Source organism: Bactrocera neohumeralis, chromosome 5, assembly GCF_024586455.1.
Source record: "Bactrocera neohumeralis isolate Rockhampton chromosome 5, APGP_CSIRO_Bneo_wtdbg2-racon-allhic-juicebox.fasta_v2, whole genome shotgun sequence".
Lineage (NCBI taxonomy): Eukaryota > Metazoa > Arthropoda > Insecta > Diptera > Tephritidae > Bactrocera > Bactrocera neohumeralis.
Window position 1 is genome coordinate 67,118,508 of NC_065922.1, and position 25,774 is coordinate 67,144,281.

A 25,774-nucleotide genomic window follows, 5' to 3' on the forward strand; every position below is an offset into this window, starting at 1 on the left:
GAAACTTAAGTAAGTGAAGTCTTAAAAGGCGATCCAATGGATCAAACAACACAAGCCTCAGAAAGCAAAGAACTGTTCCCTCAATAGTCGGGTCTATGTAACGGACGCGCAGTTTTAAACTGTCAAGAACTGTATCGTGAGTTTCCAATGGGCTTAAACAACCCGAGCCAGCCAAATTCTCTAATGGGATTAAGAAACCCTAGTCAGCAGAAGACAAAACATTGGGAATGATAAATAGTTTTAAGAGTGACGAAACAAACTTCCAATTTGTGATGTCAAAAGGAAGTATATGGGGTCTGCGTTTCTTTTTCAGTTTCTAGACATAAAATTTGCGCAGGATCGATATTAGTCAGCTGTGATAGTTAAAGTTAAGGGACGATATTTGATATTTGCTGTTGGTACTGTGCCGGAAGGCAACTTCCTTAAAAGATTTTATTGTTAGTTTTCAGTATTTGACCATTGTAAATCCGGTCATGGAAATGGAATCTATATTTGATAATTATCTCCTGTTATAAGCCTCATTTTTCTCACGATAAGATCTTAAAGGAAAAATGTGAAGTCCTGTTTACCAAAAATATTCTAATTATGACAGCAAAAAGTTTGATTCCCACAAAAACACATGTTCCCATAACACTTTTCGACAGCAAAGCTCAAGCGCGTCGATAAATTCCTGAGACATTACTCAGCTGTCTCTGCGGCTCTCACTGCTTTACAACTGTGTGCCTAAAAACAAACAACACCCTTTCATTTTCTCATCTGCAGCTTAACACATATTCATTGGTTTTCACAATACGCCGACATCAAAGGGCGCCGCACATACGCACGACTGACACCAAATCAATTGGCATTCCGCTTCGTCGCTCGCGCGCTTCGTGCCGTTCAATTTCAGTCACCAGTCACATTCGATCGCCACCGTTTTGTTCAATCGATCTGTTGAATTGGAATGCAACGCTGCTGACTGCCTGCGGACGGGCTGGGACTTGAGGCTGCCGGCTGTGCTCGTCAGCGACATTGCTGCACGTTGCACTTTTAAATTGATTGGAATTCAGCAGTTAATCAGGTGGCCTACACAAATTGAGCCATGATCTTGCGCAAACGTTCGCTTTGTTGGTTTGCGTTTGCAGAAATTTCCATTTGTCTGTATGCATTTCAGTATTGGCGGGAGATTTTTGTGTGCATTTCAGTTGATTGGTTTAATTTGAAGCGATGTCAATTGATTGCTGGGAAAATTGCAAAACTTATTTGAACGATGAGATGCGCATAGCTGTTATTTAGGAAGCTTATTGTGGCTATATACACATATGTAGCAAAGATTTAATGGAAGAGAGAACTAATGGGAAAAGACATGACATAGATTCGAGAAAAATGCAGTTGCCAAATTATGACAGTTCTAATTCAACTTAGCTGTAAAGTCAAATTGTTCTATTTTTCCGATTTATTTCAAATATCCACTATTGTTTGAAAGTAATTCCATAATGACACTCTCATAGAAACGGGACGTGTGTCTTAGCATAAAATTTGTATAAGTAGTCCATTTTTACTTGATACCCGATCCACACGATAAGGTGGATGCTTGAGAACCAACCAACCAGCCAAGTTTCCGTAGCTACCGATACTTCCGGCAAGTCACTATCGATGTGTATGGCCTGACGTTGTCCTGATGGTTAAAATAGACCGCGTTTGCGTGATTGCTTTCTTTAGATGATCCAATTGTTGACAGCACAAGTCCGAATTGAGAGTTTGGCTTTAAGGAAGCAACTCATAGTAGATTATAATATGTCAATACCACCAAATATACAGCAAAGCCTTCCACGTATATTTTAAGCGTAGAATAATGGTGAGCCTACACTGTGATCTTAGGCATAAGATCGAGAAGCGGACACCACAGCGGGTTGCACCCTAAGAAAACGGATCTGCTTGTGTTCACAAGATAGTACAAAATCCCTCAATGGAGGTTCCCTTCTATAAATGGGACACAACTCTCTCTCAAGGACTGGACCAAGTATCTTGTGGTAGCCTTGGACATCAAACTTCTGTGGAAGCACAACGTGGGAGCATAAGGAAAGCCAATAATGCACTGGTGCTACACAGCTAATGTTAGATTAATTCTGCTCCACGGTGCAGTAGTATGGTGGAAGCCATTGGAAAAAGTTCAGAAGCCCGCTGCGATGTACATGACGGGAGCTTTAAGAACAACTCCAACGGTGGCTTTTGAACTGGTACTAAACCTGCCACTCGTAGACCTCTTCACTGAAAACTGCGCAGTGAAATCGGCGGCACGACTTTTGGCTGCAGAAGAATTTACATAAAGAACCTTTGACCATAGCTCGGTGGGTAATGACAATTGGGCGAAGACCGACTTTAACTTAGAAAGAAGGTTCAAAGTAAAGATAGGAAAAGATGGCTCCAAAGTGGACAATGGAGTCGTTGCTGGAATATACTGTCCAAAGTTAGGCATAAGGCAACTTTTTAGCTAAGTGTTGGCATCAAGAGCAATGAAATAGTGGACGAGATTGCCAAGAATGGTGTACGCCTAACATCCGAAAACGTGATCAGCATTTGAAAACCCATGCATTGCCTATACGATCTTGACAGAAGCAGGGTACACAAATTCCTATTGGAACTCGATTGAAGAGACTATAGGAATATTATGGGAATACTAACTGGTCATTGTTGGAAACACACGCCCGCAGGATGAGGCTGACAGATCGAGCAGACATCTCTTGTGCACTTGTCCTACAATGGCAAGACTGCGCTGTAAGCATCTGGGGTCCCCACGGTATGATACGCTGAAGGAGGAATCGATAGTGAGGCCGCAGAGTCTATTAAAATTCACGTCAAACGCAGGCATACTAAAGAAGGGCTGCTCATCTTGGACTTAGCAAGTAAAGTTCATCTGGTATCGCAAAGGACCAAACTGGTCTACGCGTGTTTATTGGCCTACCAGAATATTCTAATCTTACCTAACCATTGGTGCGCCTGCGGAGTGTGAACAAAGAATATATGGATTTCAAAATTCCACATTTTTGACAGTGCTTAGGCTTCATACAAATATTGTTGCAGGAACTTGTCTGAAGTGACAGTGACTCATCTAAATTTAACTGCTGTGTTCAGCTCTTTTGAAATAAATCAAAAACTCCAATTAGAAGAAACCATATTTGCTTTCAGGTTGGACGACTCTGTATTAATTCATCAACTCATATATATTTGCAATCAGGATCGTCGCACATTTTCCGGAGAAGTTTAAGAATTGAAATCCATAGGAGGCCTTTCAGGACTTTTGGGTCTTAGCGTCTAATCAAGTATTCAAAATAGGAAGTACAGAAGACTCGCTTCTGCGTCGTCAAAGTGCAAAAAGCCATATACGGACATACGAAAGCGTCTAGATTACTAGACGTGTAGTTCTGATTTAATGCTGACTTTCAGCGCTTACTCAGCTGAACGTAATGAAGGCTGAATAAAGTGCTGAATGCCGAAATTAAAGATACTGTAAAGCTGTTTATGGGCTGTTAGCGATGGGTTCCGCTCCTTCGGCAGGCAACATGAGTTCTAAGAAACGAAAAATTACAGTTTTGAAGTGAACCTCAAACTAAATTGGGTCGCTATATATAGTATATTCTTATAAATATCACAATTATTTAAAAAATCACTGAAACATTTTCTACTGCCACACTTTGGCCAAGAACATAATAGAGTTTCTACAAGCGTAATCTAAAAAGCAATCAAGACTATCTGCAATATTCAGCTTAAAATGTTAATTTTGCAAAGCTAATTGTATTTTTTTTTTTATGAATTACGCTTTTCTACGCTAAAGGGCCGAGCTTATTAAGCAGTGTTATTGATTTTCTCCTTATATGTGTCTTTCTCTCTCCTTCCATTTACTCATTGCAAAATTTCTCCTCAAATTATTTGTAATAATGAATGAGTGACTAATGAGAATATCTCAGAATTATTCCCTTTTTAAAAGCCAAAAGCAAGAATATTAATAAAAATAGAAAAATGTCTCAGAAAAAAAAATTAATGAAATCAAAGAAGACATTGGATTGCAAAAGCATCATTTGATTTTTAATTGTGTTTATTTTCCGAACGGTTATACGAAATGAAAAAGGACACACTTAACAGCAATCAACGCCACTCACTAAGCTCATACCCCACACATTCTTTAGCCCTGCGGCGTTATTTGTTTGAAGAAAATGGGGATTCTTACCTCTTCACTTTTGCACTCGCTCTTTCTGGCTCTCAGCTTATCTCCGTGTCGTTAGTAGAGTTGCTTGCCTACTTTAGCCACTTGAACGCTGTGCCATTGTATAGTGTCTCTTCGATTTTGTCGCATTTTTTGCGCACTTCGACTTAACCGTGGGCACCCCCTCCTCAATTATCAACAATCTTTGGTGATTTTTAACGCGAAAAAGGGTTTCAACTTAATTAAACAAGTTTTTTTTTTTATTTCGCTGCTTTTTATTTCCTTTCTTCTACTCCATTTTGTTTACTTTCCGCAACTGATAGCCGCACTTTGTTGCTGCCAGGCGCACTGTCAACAATTTTGACCAGAAAGCCCACTAGCGGAAGGGTTGGGCTGGTGCGTGGATAAGAGTAGAAAAGAAATTGACAGCTAAAGTGGCTGGAATTCGCTTTAATTAAGTGTGACGAAATGCTGGCAAATGCGCTGCAGTTAAGGGAATACTTCTTACTCCGCTCGATCCGAAAGTGGGGGGTTGTGTGGCACTCAAACGTACTTCGCTACTTATTTGAGCGTGTGGGTTTTGGCCATTTTTTTCGGCATCCAATTTGACATTTTTGATTAATTTGGGCGTAGAATCGTTAATGTCGGCAAATTAAAAGTTGCAATTGTAGCCGTCAAGTCCTCAAGCTACTCAAGTGTGCAACCCTTTCAAACTTGCAAGGCAATTGAATTTTTAGATGACTTAAAAGCGGCTTCTCGTACAAAATTAACAGAAAAATTGGGGTTTTTATTCATTTTCTGACACATATATATTGAAATTTATTACGACAGTTAATATGAAGTTTTACATTTATTAAGCTTTCAAAGAAACTTTAAGAAGTTAAAAAGCGCTTCTAACGAAAGGCGCTTTCTTACGAAGATATGCAATATTCTCAAAAATCTCTATGCCATTTACTTCACATTTATTTACCGTTTTACTATTCCAAGCAGAGTATAATTCACAACTGGATTTTACACATTCCAGAGTACTTCGTAGCAATCTTGAACGAAAACGAAGCTCCAACAGTTTACTATGGCTACTGAGAGCTAAGCTTACCAGCTAAGAAGCGTAAATCTATTCTCTCATATGGAAAGTGAATCGAAAACTTGGTCTTACTAGCCACAAGAACCGTTTTGGTAGCACTGTATAGAGGAAACTCATGTTTTTTCTTTCCAATTAGGTCTAGATAATCTTCAGATAAGCTGAACTGAAAGTCCTCCAATAAGTAAGCAGATAGTTTTAGCAGCTGACTTAGTCTACTCATGTATTATAGTCGGTAAGATCCGAACGAAATTTCAGATAGGGTTTAGAAAAGCATCTTTTTTGAAATATCGACAACATATTCATATATAGGACTGATTACATCTAATGACTACATATTCGATTAAAATAATTTAGATGTTCCCCTGGCTTTTTAAAGCGGACAGATTATCTTTTGGGAGACACAAGAATGCTGAACTCTTGGATAAGATCCGATGACACAGTTGCTGAAGCTTTTGTTATACCGATTCCAAGAAGGACTAAAGGATCAAAGAACTTTTTTGATGCACAAAGTCTTCATTATTATAGCATAGTCTTAAAGCCATTCTAATTCTAGAATAAAAGCTAGATAAGTCGAACCAAAAAAGCAACAACTGAATCGAGACTGATTCAAAAATACAAATAATACAACCAAATTAAGATCTACACTTATGTAATCAAAATCAGTGCGGATTTCTTGTCAGCTCGAAAAACCATATCCGTTTCTGTTGAAGAAGGCAAACTGAGTCGAAGCACAAGGAAACCGTAGATAATTTCGTCTATCTTGGAACCAGCATTAACACCAACAACAACGGCAGCCTGGAAATCCAACGCATAATATCTCTTGCCAACAGGTGCTACTTCTAAAGCTCCCTCCTCCCTTGACGAACAAAGAACAAATTCTTCAGATCACTCAGCATTCTCGTTTACATCCGAACGCTTTTGTCGCCAAAATCGGTTTTTTGAAGACGAGGGGACGACGAGGGAAGACGAAGAGTCCATGCCGCTCGTGGTCGGGTGGCACATTTTGTGTTCTTAATTGCAACGATTCTCCGCTACGCTATTCCCTGTGAACACTATGAGCGACACCAAAAGAGAATTTGCCTATAATGAGTCACAAAAGCCCTAATTAAGAAAATTCTGAAACTACTGTGAATACGATGAATTAGATCTCCTAGACATTTCTTGCGACAATAAAGCTCATAAATAAGGTTTCTGCAGCTGAAATCCAGCATTTAAATTAGGTGAGAGCATCTTGGTGTTTTGGTTTTTTCTCGGAAGCGATCAGTTGGCCTTAGAAGAAATACCATAAATGCATACTTAAGAGACCATATTTATTTGGGACGAATTAGAAATCTAATGAGAAACTAGATGAGTATAGATATCCAGTGAGAAAGTCTTCAGGCACAATAATAAAGTGAAAACGTAGCGTTGACTCGGCACAGATATATAAAATGACAGTAAAACACAGCTTCAAGTGATGGGCAACTCAATTTTCCTTCATAAATTATGTTTGGTTATCCGTAGAATCATCAGCTATGAATCCTTCCAAGTTCGTTCGTTATGTATGAAAACAGATGCTTATTAAATTCGAAAGCTTCAAAAAAATTTCTGACAAAACTCCAAACCTCCAAAACACTACCAACAATATTTCAGATATATAGTATATTAAGGCCGTTCTTTAAGTTCCCGTTACGCCCCGTCTACGGTTTTCAAAGTCTCACATGAACAACTACAATCGGTCTGTAAGCTGCTGAATGCAACTCAAAACACCAAAATCAAATTTTATTATCACAAAACGCGAATTTCCCAACTATATACTTAAAACTTCAACTCTTCCACCACCAATTAACATCAAAAACAACTCGTTCTTCGCACTTATTTCGCTCGTCAATTTCCAAAATAAACACTACACACATTATTGCAATATAAACAATCAACACGTAGACCGCAACTAACCGTACATTTGGTTTCACGCCTTTGCTTTCGATGCATTTACTCACATTCGCACGTGCGAACGCCTAAAGTTATGCTACCAAATGCACATATGCTTAAATGCTCTGCACTTATATTTGAGTATTATCGAAAAACTTTTCCAATAGCAACTATTGCGGAAATTTCATTTTTGGTGGTTGTTGTTGTTGTTGTTACACTTGATTTGAGTGCCACGAGGCAACACGTACGCGTTTTAGTTTGTGACGGGCGTGCTGATGCCTTACATGCCAATAGCTGTAAGTAGATTTTAAATATTGTTGCAGAGCTTGAAAATATATTCTCTGGGGCTTTTTGCTTTGACTATTTTACGCATTTGTTTATTAACTTTAAATTTATTATATCTGTTGAGGTTATATACGAAAATCTTTTATATTGAAACTAATAATATTAATCATTTATCGTAGTAAATGTTAGGAGCTTTTAAGCGTCTCTTAAAAATGCACTGATCGTCAAACTATTTCTTATTGTTTGAGAGTTGAGTTAGATAACTCTTTAGACTCTCTTTCAACTTAGGATTTAGTGCTGGGTTACTTCGAATTCTTCTATTTCACGAAAGCTTTAATAAAGCTTTATATTCTAAAGCTTCACGTATGCACGATAGTAGTACTTTAAAAATAAACACTTCCAATCAATACCGAGTTTAAACAAATTTTAGATCTATCACCAATTATAGACTAGATATGCCTGTTGCAATTCTGTGGTATTTATATTCTTTCGCAAGCTTCTGTTTGGCCTTGTGAATACTCCATGATGCATCAATATAAATTTCTTAGATTTCCGAGAAAACCATTGGTATATTGCTCAGTTTGCTATATCGTAGTTTTTCCTGCCACATCTGTATCTTAGTACAAGTACCACATCTGCCAAAAATCCCTATAACAATGTTTATTGGACGGATATGGTGTCTAAACTCGTCGATAAGTGATTGTCTATGTAAACAAGTGTTCTTCGCTGTTGATTTTTAGCGATGTTGACCAAAAGTCAAAGGGTTGTTGGTGGTATTTTAAGAAAAATCCAGTGAAACATAAGTTATTACCAAGCACCAGTTTATTTTTAAAGGACCAAGAATGAAGACAAACTTAGGGTGGGAGGACTCTCACTTCAAAATTGTTTATGCGAGTATTTTTCTTTTATTTTAGTATTGAAGCCACGGGCCAGTCTGGGCCAAAAGCACAAAACTTTTCAACTTTCCATCCTTTGCAGCTCATTCGTACTACCCAAGTGCAGACAGGTATCTGTGCATTTGTTTCCTCCATTGGATGCGTGGTCGCTTTTACTTCCGTTGTCCAATAATGGGTCTCGAAGCAAAGGTGCTTTTCAATGGAACATCAACTTACATGCGAGCGACATTCCCTGAATATTATACTCATAACTATATTAATGTTGCCTTACAGCTCAAACAGGTGTTGGTTCTATCTTCGATATTTATCACTCACGCAGACGATTTCAATTACCTTGTGGAGAACAGTACTTATATTCGACAGAACTGTGTTCGAGCGCCTTCATTCACAACATATGTATTTATGGTCTGAACTAGTTGCTAATCTATTAACAATGAAGGAATTCTGCTGACTTTTTGGTATTATAGTTCCAAATAAATATAATGTGGCTATCCGTTTTGGGCCGAAACAAAGGTGCTTTCAGAGGAGTCTTGTAAAATCCGTATACGACACTTTTCCTTACAATATTTAACTGATTTATGCTTTTATCAGAAAGTCTTATTTTAATTGTTTCTTCCCTACATTTTCCCAAGTTATGTTTTGGACCTTCTACAGTCGAAAGGTTCCAAGTTGGTCAGAATGCTTTGAGAACATGCGAGTTTAACATTAAAAATTTGGAGTAACACTTTTTCTTTGTCGCAAGATATTGAATGAATTGGGATCCCACTAGCAGGGTTTCCATTAAAAGAAAAAAACTGAATCTTCTATGTAGACTTTGAAGGATATAGAATGTTTTATAAACATTAGCCTTAACAACCGCGCCGTTAGCTCTGCTTTCTCCAGGTTGGACGACGAAGCGAAGTGAACGGGTAAGGTAGTGAACGAGTGCAAGATGAAATATCTCCTGTCATCAAATAAGCAGTCGTCGCATTCGCGAATTGGCTGCCACGTCACTGTGGACAGTTATAACTTCTAAGTCCTAGATAATCTCTTCTATATTGGAACGAGCAATAACACGACAACAACGTCAGGCTTGAAATCCAACGCAGAATAACTCTTGCCAACAGATGCTACTTCGGACTAAGTAAGCAATTGTGAAGCAAAGTTCTCTCTCGACGAACAAAAGCCAAACTCTATAAGTCACTCATAATTCCCGTCCTGCTACATAGTGCAGAGGCTTGGACGATGTCAACAACTGATGAGTCGACGTTGCGAGTTTTCGAGTGAAAGGTTCTGCAGAAGATTTATGGTCCCTTGCGCGTTGGCCACGGCCAATATTGCATTCAATGAAACGAGGATCAGCGAATTAAAAGAAAGCGGCTTCGCAAGCTAGGGCATATCGTCCGAATGAAAACACTTCAGCTATGAGAATATTTGATGCAGTACTCACCGGGAGGCACAGGAAGAGTAAGATCTCCACTGCGTTGGAAAGACCAGGTGGAGAAGAACCTGTATACACTTGGAATCTCCAATTGGCGCCAAAGAAGAACAACTGGCGCGGTGTTGTATACTCGGCTATAAGAAGAAGAAATCCTTGTCCTTATTGCAATCTATTCAGAAGCCTGTCAAATAGGGTTTTTTTCAGATCAGCGTAGTTATTTAATCGGTCTAATGATGTACATATATAATAGATGAGCGCTGATGAAATACTCCAGCTATGTCGTTGAAGTAAAACTCCAGAAAGATTCATCGTAAAAGTGGCATAAAATCAATCAACTTCATGGGAAATTGCAACATTTGTCGTTAAAATTAGAAAAAAATCAAATTATAATTGAAAAGTTTGTCCGTTAATTTATGAAGCTGGAACGCACTTCATCAAATATTTGTGCGCGTCAAAATGTAAAAATTATGTAAATAACGAGTATTCTAAAAAATTGGTAACCGCAGGGGATCTGTGGATATATATTTATTTATAAATATGTATATATGTACGCATATATGTATATATATGTTTATATTTGTCTGGCTATGTTCAGCTTCCAGCTCAAGGGCATATTTGCAATTAAAATGATAAGAGGGAAAGTGGACCAACTACTCTCCAGTGTACAGGTGCACGCTGACAAGCGAAAGGAGGTGTGGGGAAGAGTATTCGGAATTGATTGCCAGCATGGCAAGGCGTTTTATAATTAACCAAAAGTGCACTTAGCGCAACTAACGCACACAATTTCATCCAGCGGCGAAAAGTGGCGGAAATTAACAAGCAACGAAAAGCAAGAACAACAAAAAAACACAAAAACGGTAAACAAAAATTACAAAAAATTTAAGGGAAAATCGGTCCGAAATAAATTCGTGTAAAAAACGTTGAAAAATGCTTAAAATCTTCAAAATCAATAGGCAGCAAAATTTAATGGAAATTGTATTTGTATTTGCACAGCAAAAACAAAAACAAAAAAAATACTTTTTAAAGTGGTGTGAGCGTTATTGTTAAGTAGCAAACATGAAATGGATGAGCAAGAAGTTGTAACGCGTGAAACCACCGCGACCGCCACCAACAATAATAACAACAACAACACCAACAAAAACTACAATAACAATAGCAGCAACAAGCGCAACGCCTCAACAAGCGCGCTTACACCACCCAGAAACGCCCAACCGCCCACAAAACAAAAATTGTAAAAAATTACAACAACAAAATTCTGGCAACTCCAACTCAAGCCACACTGACAGCCGTGTGACCTAAAGCGGTTTTATAGAAATTAACAACAAAAAAGCGCAAAAGTGCCGCAAAAAAAAATATTTTAAAGAATTTCTCGCTGCTTAAAAATTCAAATGAAAAATTTTCCTGAAAAAAATTCCAAAAAAAATCGGATTTAAAAAAGGTACACACTTGCGCCTGTACTACCTACTACCTTTGTATTGTTGCCCACCGAGCGCTTTAAGGGGGTTGGAAAACACTGTGTGCTTGTAGCGGCGTATATGTAGCGCAGGCAAGCTAATTTTACCGTTAGAATACTATACGCAGACATTTTTTACGCTGGCAATATGTAGGCTAAAGGAATATGAATAAATTTAGTAAATATTTGAACGAAAACTTCAATAAAAAATGTTTTGCTCATTCAAAGTGGCAACTATGCTTTAAATTAGAACTTCGAAATTTAATAATTCAAAATAGATTTGCATATATGAAATCATCAAATAAGTAACCGATAAAAAATTGTAAATATTAATATTATTTTTTTCTCCCTTCAACTATGATGCGTCTTTTAAAGCATTAAAACTGTAAAATAAAGTTCTTACAAAGCTTTGCTACCGCAAATTAAGTAAAATTTTATTCTATATACTCTGAACAATAATAAAATCGACATAAATCCAAATACCAGGCAACAGAGCAAATCTCAAAGCTCAATACTAGGCAAATGACCCTCATTTTATAAATATCTATTTAAAGATGAAAAACCTATTATATTATATTTATTTTTTTATGTCTCAAAGAAAAGATAGTATTATGCTTTAGTCAAGTATAAATTACCCTGGGAATGATTTTATAGAGTGAGGTTATTGCGACTATCTCGGAGTTTCCGAATGAAAGGATAATAATGTGATAATGCAAACATTACCTCGAGTTTATAATTCAGCTTAGTCTTCCGCCTACATTGTCGATTTCAACGCTCACGTCAATTTATCTCAGTTCAATCAAAATAACATATTTCTCGAACCTGGTAGTCTATGCTCTGACTAAAGTTGGCTCTGAGCAATTCACAAGATTAATTAATAAGCATATTTAGAGAGACTCCCTCCTTTTTGGTTCATCGCTAAGCTTTTAGAGCAATTTTTTAGTTATAGACTCATGATCAAATTTGAGCCGGAATGATTCCTTACACTGTGCGTGCAAACCGCAAAGGTAAATATTTTTTTGGCTTCAGTTCCTTCAGCGAATTTTGTTTCACCTCTTCAATTGACAGAAAACGCGATTTACGAAAGGGCAATTTCGGTTTGGTGAATAAGAGAAAATCAGAGGAAGCCAAATCTCGTGAGTACGATGGTTGATCGATGCTATTCATCACGTTTTGGGCTTTATATTCGATGACAATCGTGGGATGGATGCAATGGTGCATTATCATTGTGTAAAATCCATTAAGAATCCTTCCACAATTTCGGCCGTTTTTGACGAATGTTCTCATGCAAACGCCGCAATATGCACAAAAAACTCCTTATTGACCATCTGTCCTTCCGGCACAAATTATTGATGCACCACACCACGAATACAGAAAAACACCTTGATTTTTGAGCAGCTTTGTCGGTGTTTTTTTGATTTCGGTTCCTTATTTTCCCTCTATTAACATGCATGTCAAACTCATAAATTCATGTCCCAGCGGGCAGTTGTAATGCTCTCCATTAATATGGTACCGGATTTCGCACGTTCAAGCATGTCCAAAGAAGGTAGTTTACGGTACTCTTTTTGAAAAAAATGAGCAACAACGCGTTTCATACCCAAAATCATTCGAATGAACTCGCGAGAGTGTCGAGCTCTTTTGCCCACTCTCTAACACGACGAGTTACAGGCACCAAATCCTTCAATTTTTATACCCTGAACAGGGTATATTAAGCTTGTCACGAAGTTTGTAACACCCAGAAGGAATCGTCGGAGACCCTATAAAGTATTTATATAAATGATCAGTATGTCGAGCTGAGTCGATTTAGCCATGTCCGTCTGTCTGTCTGTATATATACGAACTAGTCCTTCAGTTTTTAAGATATCGTTTTGAAATTTTGCAAACGTCATTTTCTCTTCAAGAAGCTGCTCATTTGTCGGAACGGCCGATATCGGACCACTATAACATATAGCTGCCATACAAACTGAACGATCGGAATCAAATGCTTGTATGGAAAACTTACATATTTGACAAGATATATTAATGAAATTTGGTATATGTTATTTTCTAAGGCAACAATGTAATCTCCGAAGAAATTGATCAGATCGGTTAACTATAGCATATAGCTTCCATACAAACTGAACACATAGTTACTAACAGAAATGCACCTGTGAAGGGTACTTAGCTTCGGTGCAACCGAAGTTAACGTTTTTTCTTGTTTAATATTTTCATCAGTTGAAGAGGTTGAAGGTCGTTCAGAATGAGACATGTCTTCAACGGTCTCTCGACCGTCTTTGAAAGGTTTATACCACACGTAGGCTTGGGTTTTGGATACAATTGAATCACCGTAAGCCTTTTCTAACATTCGCAACTATTCCGCACATTAAATTTGGTTAGAAGTATAAAATTTAAGGAAAATACTTTCTTCGATATTTTTATCCATTGTAAAAATCGCAATGCGCAACTGAGGTGTACCGACTCAAGCAGCTGCTGTATATAAACTGGTTGACAGATCGCGCTCATATTTGGCATAGTAATTTAGGACAGTCATATCAACTTAACAAAATACATTTTTTGGAGTTATCAATTTAATATATTATTTAAATATAAATTTAAGAAAAATATTCTCCATTTAACCCTTATACCTCTAAAACATTCTCTTGGAGTATTATTGAACAGTGTATTTTACTTCACTTTTTATCATAGCTCTCATTCCATATACATATTTCAACAACCATGTAGTTCTAAAATATCTGCTTTTGCATTTTCAGCCAAGCACAACTCATTTTTCACGCTTATCTCGCTGTCTTCAAAGCTTAAAGTAGCTGTCGCCTCGTGCACTACTCACACATTCTTCACTCCTTCCATATTTATAAATAGTATATGTGTTTGATAAAATGTTACATAGTGTGCATATATGTGTGTGTATGCAGCAAAACATTTATTCAAATCACCACCCTCTGACTACTTTATCAACTACCATTCGATTGTCTTAAGCAGCACAACCCCTGTTAGCAAATATGCCACCGTATTATCAGAAAATACTGCCAATATGAGCACCATATAAAAACAATAAATTATGCAACACATACATATATATTTAGACATATACACACACATAGAAATGTTACACGACGCACTCTTAAAAAATTACTTCAGCCCCACATGAGTTTTGGGCGAGCGTGTGAGCTATGAAATATTCAAATGCCAAACTGTCGAAGCAATAAAGTGTAAGTCGGAGGATGTGCAAGGACAAGAACAAGATTTGGCAGTTATAATGACGTCATGCGTGGCGTAGCTTTGCTAGCAATAGACTTCAGAGTGTTTGGTTGTATATGGCAATAACGAAAGAGTTTAGCGCCTAAAAGCGCACTAACAATATTCCTATGACTTAAGAAAATGTAAATAAATATGTATGGTTTGCTAGGTATGGTAATATAAATACATATATAAAAAAGCAGATATGAATGCTTAAGCGTGTCGAATGGCGAAAACGTTTTGGCATTGACGCCTCATCAATAAAATTGCCTAGCGCGCATACACACATACATGGCAAAAAAGGCTGCCTGCGGTGCTGGCGCACCCTCACACTCGCAAGAATACAACATTTGCATATGTTACTTGGCGGCACACAATTTTCGACTGTCAAATTTTATGACAGTTAGAGATTTCCTCGATTTTTACGCGCTGCGTTGTTGTTGCTATGTTTTTTGTTGTATTTCACAAATTTATTGCCTACTTTAGCGCAACCGGAAAGCCATAAAAATATACTTTATTGAAAGTCGAAGTTATGCTCCGTTGCGAGCAGTTATCGCATGCATATTTACATATATACATTTGTTGTTTGCCGCCACTTGTCTTGCGCCTGAACCCAGTCATTGACAGCTTTGAATTTTCACATCATATTTCATGCGGGAAAGGATTTGCACTGCCGCCAATGCGAGACTAAGCCAACACTACACATACTCGGCGGCATATTCCTTTCCACTCCTCAAGCACAAACATATTTACATATGTGTGTGTTTGTTGTTCTGCAAATATACCGTATTCATATACTGTTTTCTCATATTTTAAAATAGCTTCTTTTTTTTTGCAGTATATTGAAAATGTTTTGCGGCGTTATGAGCCGCAAATGATAAACGACTTCCCGCTTGAGGTTAAAGGAAATGCGAAAGATGGGCACTTAAGTGTTTCCCACTGCCTGAAAAAGGGTAAGTTTGTCGTTGTTTTATTGTGTTTCTTCTGATTTGGTTTACGCTGAAAAGAGCAGTTGTTTGAAAGCCAAAATAAACTTCGATAGTTGACATACTTTACTCTATTCATGCATATGAGTGCTTACTTTTGTTGCCTAACTGTAGGCGCCGTCGTTTTCAGAGAAAACGAAGTATACATTCGGGCTCATTACGAATATTTCTCCAATAATTTATTGTTTAATAAAATATCTGGTATTTCACAATACCGTAACTATATCTGTATGGGTTGAAAATGTTTATACTAATTGTTAGATAGCTTATGAGAGTAAATCAAATGTACCAACTAAAATTTTGCTCTTCATGATGTTAAAGGCTATAAATATACGATTTTCAGCAAAATGCTTTGTTGTTGTTTTTCGCCATTAAGATAGGTATTATTGCATAAGTTAGACCGTGCTGTACTTATACAATAATAAGGAGAAAGCTTAAGCCTTTATATAGACATTTTGAAACCCTTTCTTTATGGTCAAATACATGCATAGTTGTCTAGATTAGATTAGATTAGAGATTAAAATAAATATTGGTGTTTTAATCAAGGCTTCGGGTATATCGAAATATACTACAAATGAGGTCGAAAAAAAAATTTACGTCATTCTTGGTGTCAGTTAGTTTTTTGGATAGTTAATTATCAATGAAGGTATAAATGCAACAGCGAATTTCCGATGTTCTTTGCGATTAAAAATTGTTATGAGTGGGTATAATGGAAAGTAGATAGACTAGTTAAAAATTTAAAAAATATACTAAAAGCACAGGCATATGGTTGCTTAATCCCTTTGATCTCTTTAAAAGTAATCTAAGAATATGTCCCCAAAGGTATAGTTTGGAATTCGAAATGTTTTTGGAGCTAGAAGGGAAATAGTGAGCGAGTGTCTAGCAGATATATTAGCGCTTGTGCAGAAAGCGAAAACTTTGACGCGCGATTTCTCGGTTATTCATTTTTAAAATTTTTCTTACTTGGCGGGCAGGATAAAATAAACGTCGTATGGAATTGCGACAAAGTTTATTATCTTTGACATCAAATTATATTCTATTTAAACTAAAAAAATACGAAAAGTCAAGTTTGAACATATTTTTAAACAACATTAATTAAAATTTTATTGTCAAATACCACTTTTTTCAATTTTTAAAAAATTGTAAAATTTTAAATTTTAATCGAAATTTTTTAGTTTAACTAGAAGATAAATTACTAAAAAATATGAGTCTCTTTGAATTTGTTATTACCGATAGAAATTGCGACCTGCATCCTGTCCGCCGTCCGACAAATGCACATTCGAGATGGATCGGGCTATTGCTTTACAAAGCCAGAATATCAAAGATTTCGTATCTAAAAAATTTGGGAATGATGTCTTAATATATAACTATAAACCTTGGAAATTTCGCTTTAATCAATTATTTCTTTCCCTCCCAAAAAAATTCTGAAAAGAATCGATTTTTTAAAGCCTACGCCCTTTCGTATAACGAATCGTTCGATCTTCAATGGCGGCATGTCATCGTCCTTAATATACAAGGTGTGTTCCAAAGTAAACAAGACTTAACTAAAAAAACAGAACAAATGGGTTTTTCGACAAAAACAATTATTTTATTCAAAGTAGTCTCCTTCTGCTTCAATACAGCTTTTTGCACGGTCCAAAAGCATGTTGAACGAGTGTTTTAGCTCGTTGGACGGTATGGCCGTCAGTTTGCCGCTGCAAGCCTTTTGAATGGCCTCTACGTCTGCAAAACGCTTTACTTTCATGGGCCAAATGCATTTTTCTGAAAAGGAAGAAGTCGCATGGTGCCATATCAGGTGAATACGGGGAGTGGTTAATGGTTAAAATGTGATTTTTGTCCAAATAATCGGTCACAAGGTCTCGAACAATCGATAAATATAACAGATTCTAACGCACCAGTCGGCATATAGAAGGCGCTACCCGAGGGTGATAGGTTCAAAAAGTCCTGTTTACTTTGGAACACACCTTGTATATTCAATATTACTAGTACAAAGTGAATTGTTTCGCACTGTCTATTATTTTGGTAATTACGGAATTGCCTGCCAGTTCAAAGTTTGGAAGTAGTTAGCTTTTTGGATCTTTTTGGGTAGATATATTTTAATCATAGAATATTCAGTCCAAATACAAGGAGTAAGTGTGAAATAAATTCACTAAAGAAGGATTTACTGCACTATTTCGTACATTTCATTAGTCGATTTTCTTAGAAAAACTTGTAAGATTACTTTTAGGCAAACAAATTAAATGAGCTTAAAGGCCAACCTTAAACAGGTCTACAAATATCTTGTCATTTTCTTCTGTGGGTCAGACCAAACTGTCGACTATTTCAATGTTTCTTAGTTTCAGCTAAGAAAAGGAGAACACATTGTGTTTGCTCAAAGATTAATTTCAAAATTATGTAGATTTTATTTCTACCGGTAGCTCTCTATTAACTCCAGTTTTGGGATATTAGAGCATAATAGCGTTTTTCAAGCAGAGGTGGCTGTCACTGTCTATATCTCTGATATGCCTTCAGAGAGGTGTGCATTCACTCCGACAGTTGAGTGGTTGTACTGGCTTAGAGCTAGCTGATTATGCGCTCAAAACTAGTCAAGGAGTGTATGAACTCCTTAGCAAAAGCATTAAGCTTCTTATTTAGACTTGTTGTTGTTCTTCTTTATGTCCAGTCACAGCGTTATCGCGGGTAACTACAAAACCGATAATAATGTTTTGACTGGGTACTGTCCAAAAGACTCGCAATCGATTCTTCAATTTGCTGTGCTTTTTTATGAAAAATTAAATTTTCAAGAGCCAGTAATAGCTTATATTAAGTATTGTCTAGGTTTCAGAGGGCATACCGTATTTTTTATACAGTGATTCGTAAAACGCATTCATCAAAATTTCACTTCTATACTTGTTATCTAACTATCTTTCTATTTTATTGGAGAGATTTAAAAGTTAGACTGGGTGCACTGAGTTCCAATTAAGGCCTTCAGCGTTGAGTTAGCTGATTTTTTGAGCATATTTTCTACTATATAAAAAGCTGCTGAATAAAAAAGCTGAAAACCCTATATTTAGGCGCACTTTGTTTTGCTTCAAAATTTTTTTGAATTTTTATACGCCGAGAAATCCATGTAAGGTTGTTAACCACTAAATCCTTACGCATAAATTTGGTAACTTTATCCCTTGGGCTTAAAAATATTTCGACAACAAAGCGGTTAGTATATACCAAATACACACCTTCACCACCAAATTGCCTTAGTATTTGTGTGGACATCGACATTGTTTACTTAAACGCACTTTTATAAAAAATAATGAAATTTCAAACAAAAAAGTTTAATTTCACTTCATCAACGCACACGAGTGTTGACATTTGATAAATTATGCTAATTAGCTAAGCGCATACCGCTCATTCATTTGGCGCCTCCCACGCGTCTCACAACGCGCCGTTGCATGTGTGTGTGTGCGTATTGCTGCGTCGTGTTTGTGTGCAGCTTTGACTGGTTTCGACAATTTTTCTATCTAATGTCGTACTTTTTAAGGTGTGGAATGCCATTTCAACGTTTTTATTTTCTCCCTCGACTTTCATTTTTTCACCTTTTTTAATTCAGCACGACTTAGTGTTTATTTTTTTAATTAATTAACGCATACTATCGCACTGTCGTGCTGCAGCGGTGTAATAGCAAGTCAAAAGGCGTCGAAAAAAGTAAAAGTTGAAAAGTGAAAAATGCGCAAATAAAGTGAAATTTAATGAAATGAAGCGCTGCCTGTTTGTCAATGCGTCATCAGGCTTCATTTAGTTGCACGCGAATGTGCGCGGTGCGCTTTGTCACTCAGCGCAGCGTAATGGTCAGGTATAATGTGTGTTATAGATATGAAAAGCTGTTGTCATTGTAGGTGTCAATGCAAATTCCGGAAGTCATTACTAAAGTAGTTGAAGCGTAAAGGAAATTAGATAAGTAAAAGAAATGGCTGAAGCAAAAGTTGCGTTAGAGCGCCTAAATGTATGCTAGAGTGCTGCTTTATACTGGAAATATTTGTCTCATTAATAATTTTTAAAAATAAACTAAACTACTTTTCGCGTGTCTCATTAAGGAGATATCAGTGAGGTGCCAACTATCTTTATGTTGTTTAACATCATGCTCGCTAATAAATACTTTGTTACAGCAAGATTTGAAAAAGGCTGCACTAATCACAGTTTAGCTGGGGAAAGGTAACACAAAACGTAATATGCGGTCTACAGTGGTCTGGCTTCATATGAAGTGAATGTGAGTACCCCAAAAGCATAAGGATAAAATGAAAAAGCCACATCTCCTTTATCGACAATTGCGTGTTGATCCATTAAAACTGCCTTGAATGCTTTTATAAGAGAGCTGTAATCTATAATTTGATCCCAAACTACGATTAAAGGTTAAAGATCAGTATCAAAGAGAAAAATTTATACTTTTTAGGCAAGTAAGGTTGCCAAATATAGAAGTAGTAGGTATCAGTGTGTCATTTATACATGAATTTTGACCTAACTTCGCGGTATGGTATCATAATCATAGCTCTTACTGTCTTACTGTCTAGTAGTTAAAAAAAAAGACAAATGGCATCTTTTCTCAATATACAGTAATTTTAGGCAATTTATATAACCAGCTTTATAACATTTATACCTCAGTCTGGTTATTTCAAGAAGTTGTCGCATAGAAGCACGCAAAGAGATGACGGAAAACTAGTTCCTGCTGATCATAAGTGATTATGAACGGCAAGGGGATTAATAAATTCGTTCATCTTTCACTTAAGAAACCAAAAATTTAGTTTATGGACTTGGGCTCTTTCGTTGATCTCTTTTAGCTTACACTTTATGAAATCTTATTATCACTATGAAATAAAAATTTTCATGGAATTCGGCCAAATAGAGATTTCAAAGTTGAACTACCTTAAAAATCATTGAAAATTCTTAATTTTAATACCAAGGCCATATATGCCACAGCCTATTCTTGAATTGACTTTTAATAGTCCTAACTTATATTGATCGGTATTGAGTTACTTCATGTTCAGTTTGAGTAATACGTACCTGAAGCCTATGATTTTAGTCGTTCATTATAGGTTGATAGTTCCTTCTGAAAACAAGTGGAGCGAAGAGGAGAACACCTATAAGATGATATTCCATTAAAACTCTACTTGAGGTTAAAAAAAATCAATTTGAAAGTCAAACGCCATGAGTTAAGTTTATATTTTTTAGGAAAACTCTGTTCATAATGGAAAAAAAATTCTGAAGAAATGTTAAGATATTCCGGTAAAAGTGAGTATTTGCGAGCTTAAAGCCTAAGCCCTACAATATTCTATGAAAAATTTATTTTTCGGCCTAAATGTATGCTGCCAAAATTTATCTATTGTCATTTATTTTGCACCCTGTAATGATAAATGCAGGAAACATTTTATATTCGCAAAGATAATATGCCCTCATATTTGAAACTCTTCTTTTGTCAATATTAAAAATATGCTTTTATTGTCGAAAATAGATTTTGTGCGCTAAGAAATTTTCATATGCCGCGATGTCACAGCTTTTAACCGACGCACTAACACATTCATAAATATCTTTACTACATACATACATACATACATATGAAGTAATAAGAAAAATGGTGACAAAGAGTTTGTCAATTTCAATATTCGGTTGATGCGCCTCAAAGTATGCCATAACAAATGTCATGCATGCAAATTACTTCATTGGTTGGAAACGGAAAGGCGTAGCAACCAATGCGCCGCCAAACACAAGAAAAAATGTTAAACATTGAAATTTCTTTTTTATCAGCATTGCCATTGCTTTGACTACGCAACTAGCGGCTATTGCCACGGCAGTGTGTCAGCTTAGCATACACAGCGGCGCGCACAAATATTGATATTCGACAGCACTTTGCATGATTGAATTTTTCCGCTGCCACATTTACCCTATTCGCGCATAAGTGTGTCTGCCATGACACATATTTAAATTTTTTATTTTCAACTTTTATTTACTACATCGGCTCATATCAATGCGCTGGTCTATTTGTTGATGCCAGCGGCGTAGCGGTTGTAAACATTTTTGATGTTCAATTTATTCAAACATTACCAGTAATACGGATTTCCATAGAGCAACCGCATACGTGACAAATAAAAATCCAGTTTGCTCTGGCAGCAATCTAGGGCAATGAGATTGAGCTGAGTATCTCCGCGACGGAGTTATAAATGAGAAATTTATATGTTTGCTAAGTGCTTTGTAATTTATGTACAAAGCGGTGATATGACACGTAATTAAAATATGTTTCTTCGATTTAATTTTTCAGAATTGTAAATAGAAAAATTAAACTCAAGGTTTATGTGAATATACTCAATTTACTTGGTTTAATATATACGTAGTATAGCTTTAGGCGACAGACGGTATCGCCAAAGAAACCGCTTAGCATGAATTCATCACAGCAACCGTTGAATACTTTATTTAAAAGTCCTATTAATTTCTCGCATATTTCTAATTAACGAATTTTTATCGAAAATTTTGTTCATATTAGTTGTATAATAAAGTATAGCTTTAGGCGACCTGATCATCATGGACTAAACCATTTCATCGAAATCGATATATGATAGTTATGCATTTTTTACTTTACAAAACATGATCTCTTCAAAATCCATGTAAGGACGGTTAGTTATATTATAGATCCTTCTAAAGCAGTATGGAAATTTTTGTTTTCCAGCTAAAGTTCTTACAAGTGTGTATCTCGTTCGGTCATCCGTCTTCTTCCTCATGTCTAAATATCAAATGTTTCAGACTCAACAATGTCGTTGAAATATTTTTTCCAGAGATAGGATAAATTTAGTCTCTGGTTGTTTTTATGTATATTCACTTCTTGATAGAGGAAGGAGGAGGAGTAGGAGAAGGATTTCGAACTATGACGGGTTAGCATTTCAAGTCGAGTCGTTCAACATAGAGTTGAACTCTTTTTTTACCACTTATAATTTTTGGAAACGAGTTCGAATGTCTTGTCTTCTCTTTAAAGGGAGACTTGAAAATTCAGGTACTGATTTTTAGATGAATTTGAGTTCAAACTTAGTTCAGAGGAAAGTTACATCTCAGATTTTTGTACATTCACAGTTCGAGCTAGATTTTATGTAATTGTTGTAAAATTTTATTAAACTTCTGAGTACGTTAATGTTTGAATGTCAAAGCTAACTTACTTGGCTGAAGACTAGATTTTCAATATAGCTATATATAATAAATATAGAATAGCTCTATCGTTACAACAAGTAAAGTATATATTTCGGATTAACATCACAAAGTAGAAAGTTATTGACATATATCCATAATACTTCCATAATGGCACTCTTCCTTAGGCTATGAAGTTTCACAACCACTTCTTTTACCCATAGCGGCGAGCGGCCGTTCTTATATTTTAGGATCTCGACGCTAGTAAACCAACCCACACCATCGAAATTTAGCATCGCCGTATCCAGGTATGTATGCAATCTGAATGAAGCAGCTTAAGCTCTACCACTTTCCATCTCTCTTGATTACTTGTCCCAAGGAGATGACTTCGGTCGATGAGTGCGGCGTTTACATACATATATCTTGGCTATTTCGCAGGCCGTCGATGCCGCTGAACGTAAAGTGTATCTTCCGTTCGCGCCCGACGGCCTTTACAGCTTTGTCCTTTTTCATCAGTCGTTAAGCCGCTTCCGCTTTTTCGCTTTTAGTGGACAACTGCCTTTTTTCTGCAATACTTTGCTCGATCCAGTCTACGAAACTCGGATCTGCTTTTGGTGAACAGCTGCCTTTTGGCTGCAATTCCTTCCTCGATCCGCTTTCCGAGTCTCGGATCCGTGGATGTGAATTTCGGCCGTATGCATAGTAAACTCGGTCTTCCTCCATTTTTTGCGTAGTCCAAGCCATCCTTTCATCTTCTTCCTTCATCCGGTTGTGCTTGTGGCTAAGTATTTCGTGGAGTTTGTCCGACGGTTTGTAGGACGCTTTTGACTTCAACCACTCCTAACTAAGTTTTGCCCCAGCACTAATCTTTATGACCGAGATCCTTTGGCATCCCCCGGAGAATATTAAAATGCTTTCGCTTTCGCAGTGTTGACGCTCAGAGTGTTGACACTTTCAGAATGTTGACGCTTTCAACACTTTCGAGGTCTGAGTATTCATGGGTTGTCGCTCATTTACATTGCAAAGCGAACGTTAAACTGCCATCTTCACTGCAGTGGCAAGTAAACTTACTGTGCGCAACTGTGTGTCTCACCGATACTTTTCTTTCTTGTTGACCGCCATGCTGTGTTTTGTTTTCAGGAAATCTCTACCCTATTGTTTTGGATCTACCGCCCCATATATTAGCAATTAGATATACACCGCTTCCAGTATTGCTGGCGAAGCAAGTTACCAGGACCAGATGCTATGACGTGACAGTAGCGACGTCCATTGACCAGTCAACAACCTTTGACAAAATTAGTATATGTTTTAGGCAACTACTGGCAGGAAATGATTTTTCGGCTCATCAAATTCCACATTTACGTTTCCATAATACCAAACCATCTGAAATTACTACTTAGATTTGCGGATTATGGTCAGCTCTTGTCAAAGGTATAAAAATTATTTCAATCTTTCACATTATCTAAGACACATTCGAGGTACAATAGTTCTACCACCGCTCCCAAATGTATGCTTCAAACGAAAACTACTTGCGAAGCTTTTTTTACTGGTAAGAGATATGAACAAAGTTACCATTGTTAGCTTCTTAAGTCTCCAACTACTCATAATCTACATTTCTAATAAAATCAGTGCATATAATTAGGCGCAAGCAACGCACCACAATCATGAGTGCCCATAATGATTTATATCTAACATTAGCAAAGTGTAAGCCGAGCACTTTTATTCGACATTCGACAGACTTCTCAGCACTTTGACTCACTTATGGAGTGCTGATTACTTGCCTCCACACGCTTTAATTACTTATTTATGCCAGAAATAAATATAATATATACGAGCAATTTATACAGCATATTTTTGGGAAGACTGGCTATAATTAAGCTCACAGCTCGCACAGCATATGCAATCGATAATCTTTTCTCAATAAATTATTGCCATATTTTTTCTTTTTATTTATCTTTATCTTTGGCATACTGTTTTATATCGTGCGCCGAAGTTTCTGCTAAGCTAACTTTGATCAGACCCCTACTCCTAAGTCTGTTTAATGTTTTTATAGTTCTCTTAATTGCCTACTTTTTGATTGCTGTTAACTGGTGTTGTGCTGCTGCTATTCGATTATTTATGGCGGCAATTAGCATTGGTGTGGAGTGTGAGTTGCGTAATGCGTAAATATGACAGCGTTGGAGTGGAGCTTTTAAAGAACATTAAATATGAATTAGGCGGAAGTTGTGAAGTGTAATGTAGTCATGGTACTCCCTTAATACTTCTAACTTTGGGTGTTCAATTACATGACAGTATTGAGTCCCATTCCTTCCAGCGTACGCACAAACTGGACAACGTAAAAACACATGTAAAAGTTGCGGTAAATATATCTTCAGGAGCTTTCTTTCCATTCATGGCGCTGAAGGAAAGAATGAAGTTGCTGCTCATCTATTGAAATCTGAAATCGATAGAGACTGTTCATACCAAACGACAACGACTAACGAAACGCTCAAAGTATGAACTTTTCATACATAACGAGCAGAAGCGATATGTTGGTGGAGTAGAACAATAGAAGAAAACCTATCTTCAAACACAGGATCGCCTTTAAAAAGCCATTGCTTCGACATCACTGAGAGTATTCATAGATCAAAGGGTCCAATTAGAATTTTCGTGAGACCAATGACATCAATTCAGCAAAAAAATTATGTCATATATTAAGGTGGAGTATTGATAGACACCTTGGGATTAAATCATATTTTCTTACCTCTGAAGAAAGCGGTCGCTATGGGCATTCCTGATATTTCAGCTCTCCGTCAAACAATGAAACAAGTAAAACGGCATCGTGGTAATAGTTTCTTAAATGGGTTCAGAACTGGACTCTAAATCTTTCGGATTAAAACTCTTACATCAGTACTGTTCCGAGTTACAAAGAAGAAGAAGAAGAAACAATTAACAAAATCAACCTAATCGTTATTTAAACCAAATTATCTCACTCCAAAACCACGCGCTAATGTTCAAACAGCGAGCAAATAGTCAAACATTCAAAATAAACTGCGGTAAACTCGATAAAATCACCAATCATAGCCTCTGCAAAAACGAACATTGCATTTGACACGAATAAGTCGGTTGTAGAATAAAATTTTAATGACAGTTGTTAGTGCAGAACACAGAAATATTAGAGACAAAAATCGCGTATACGC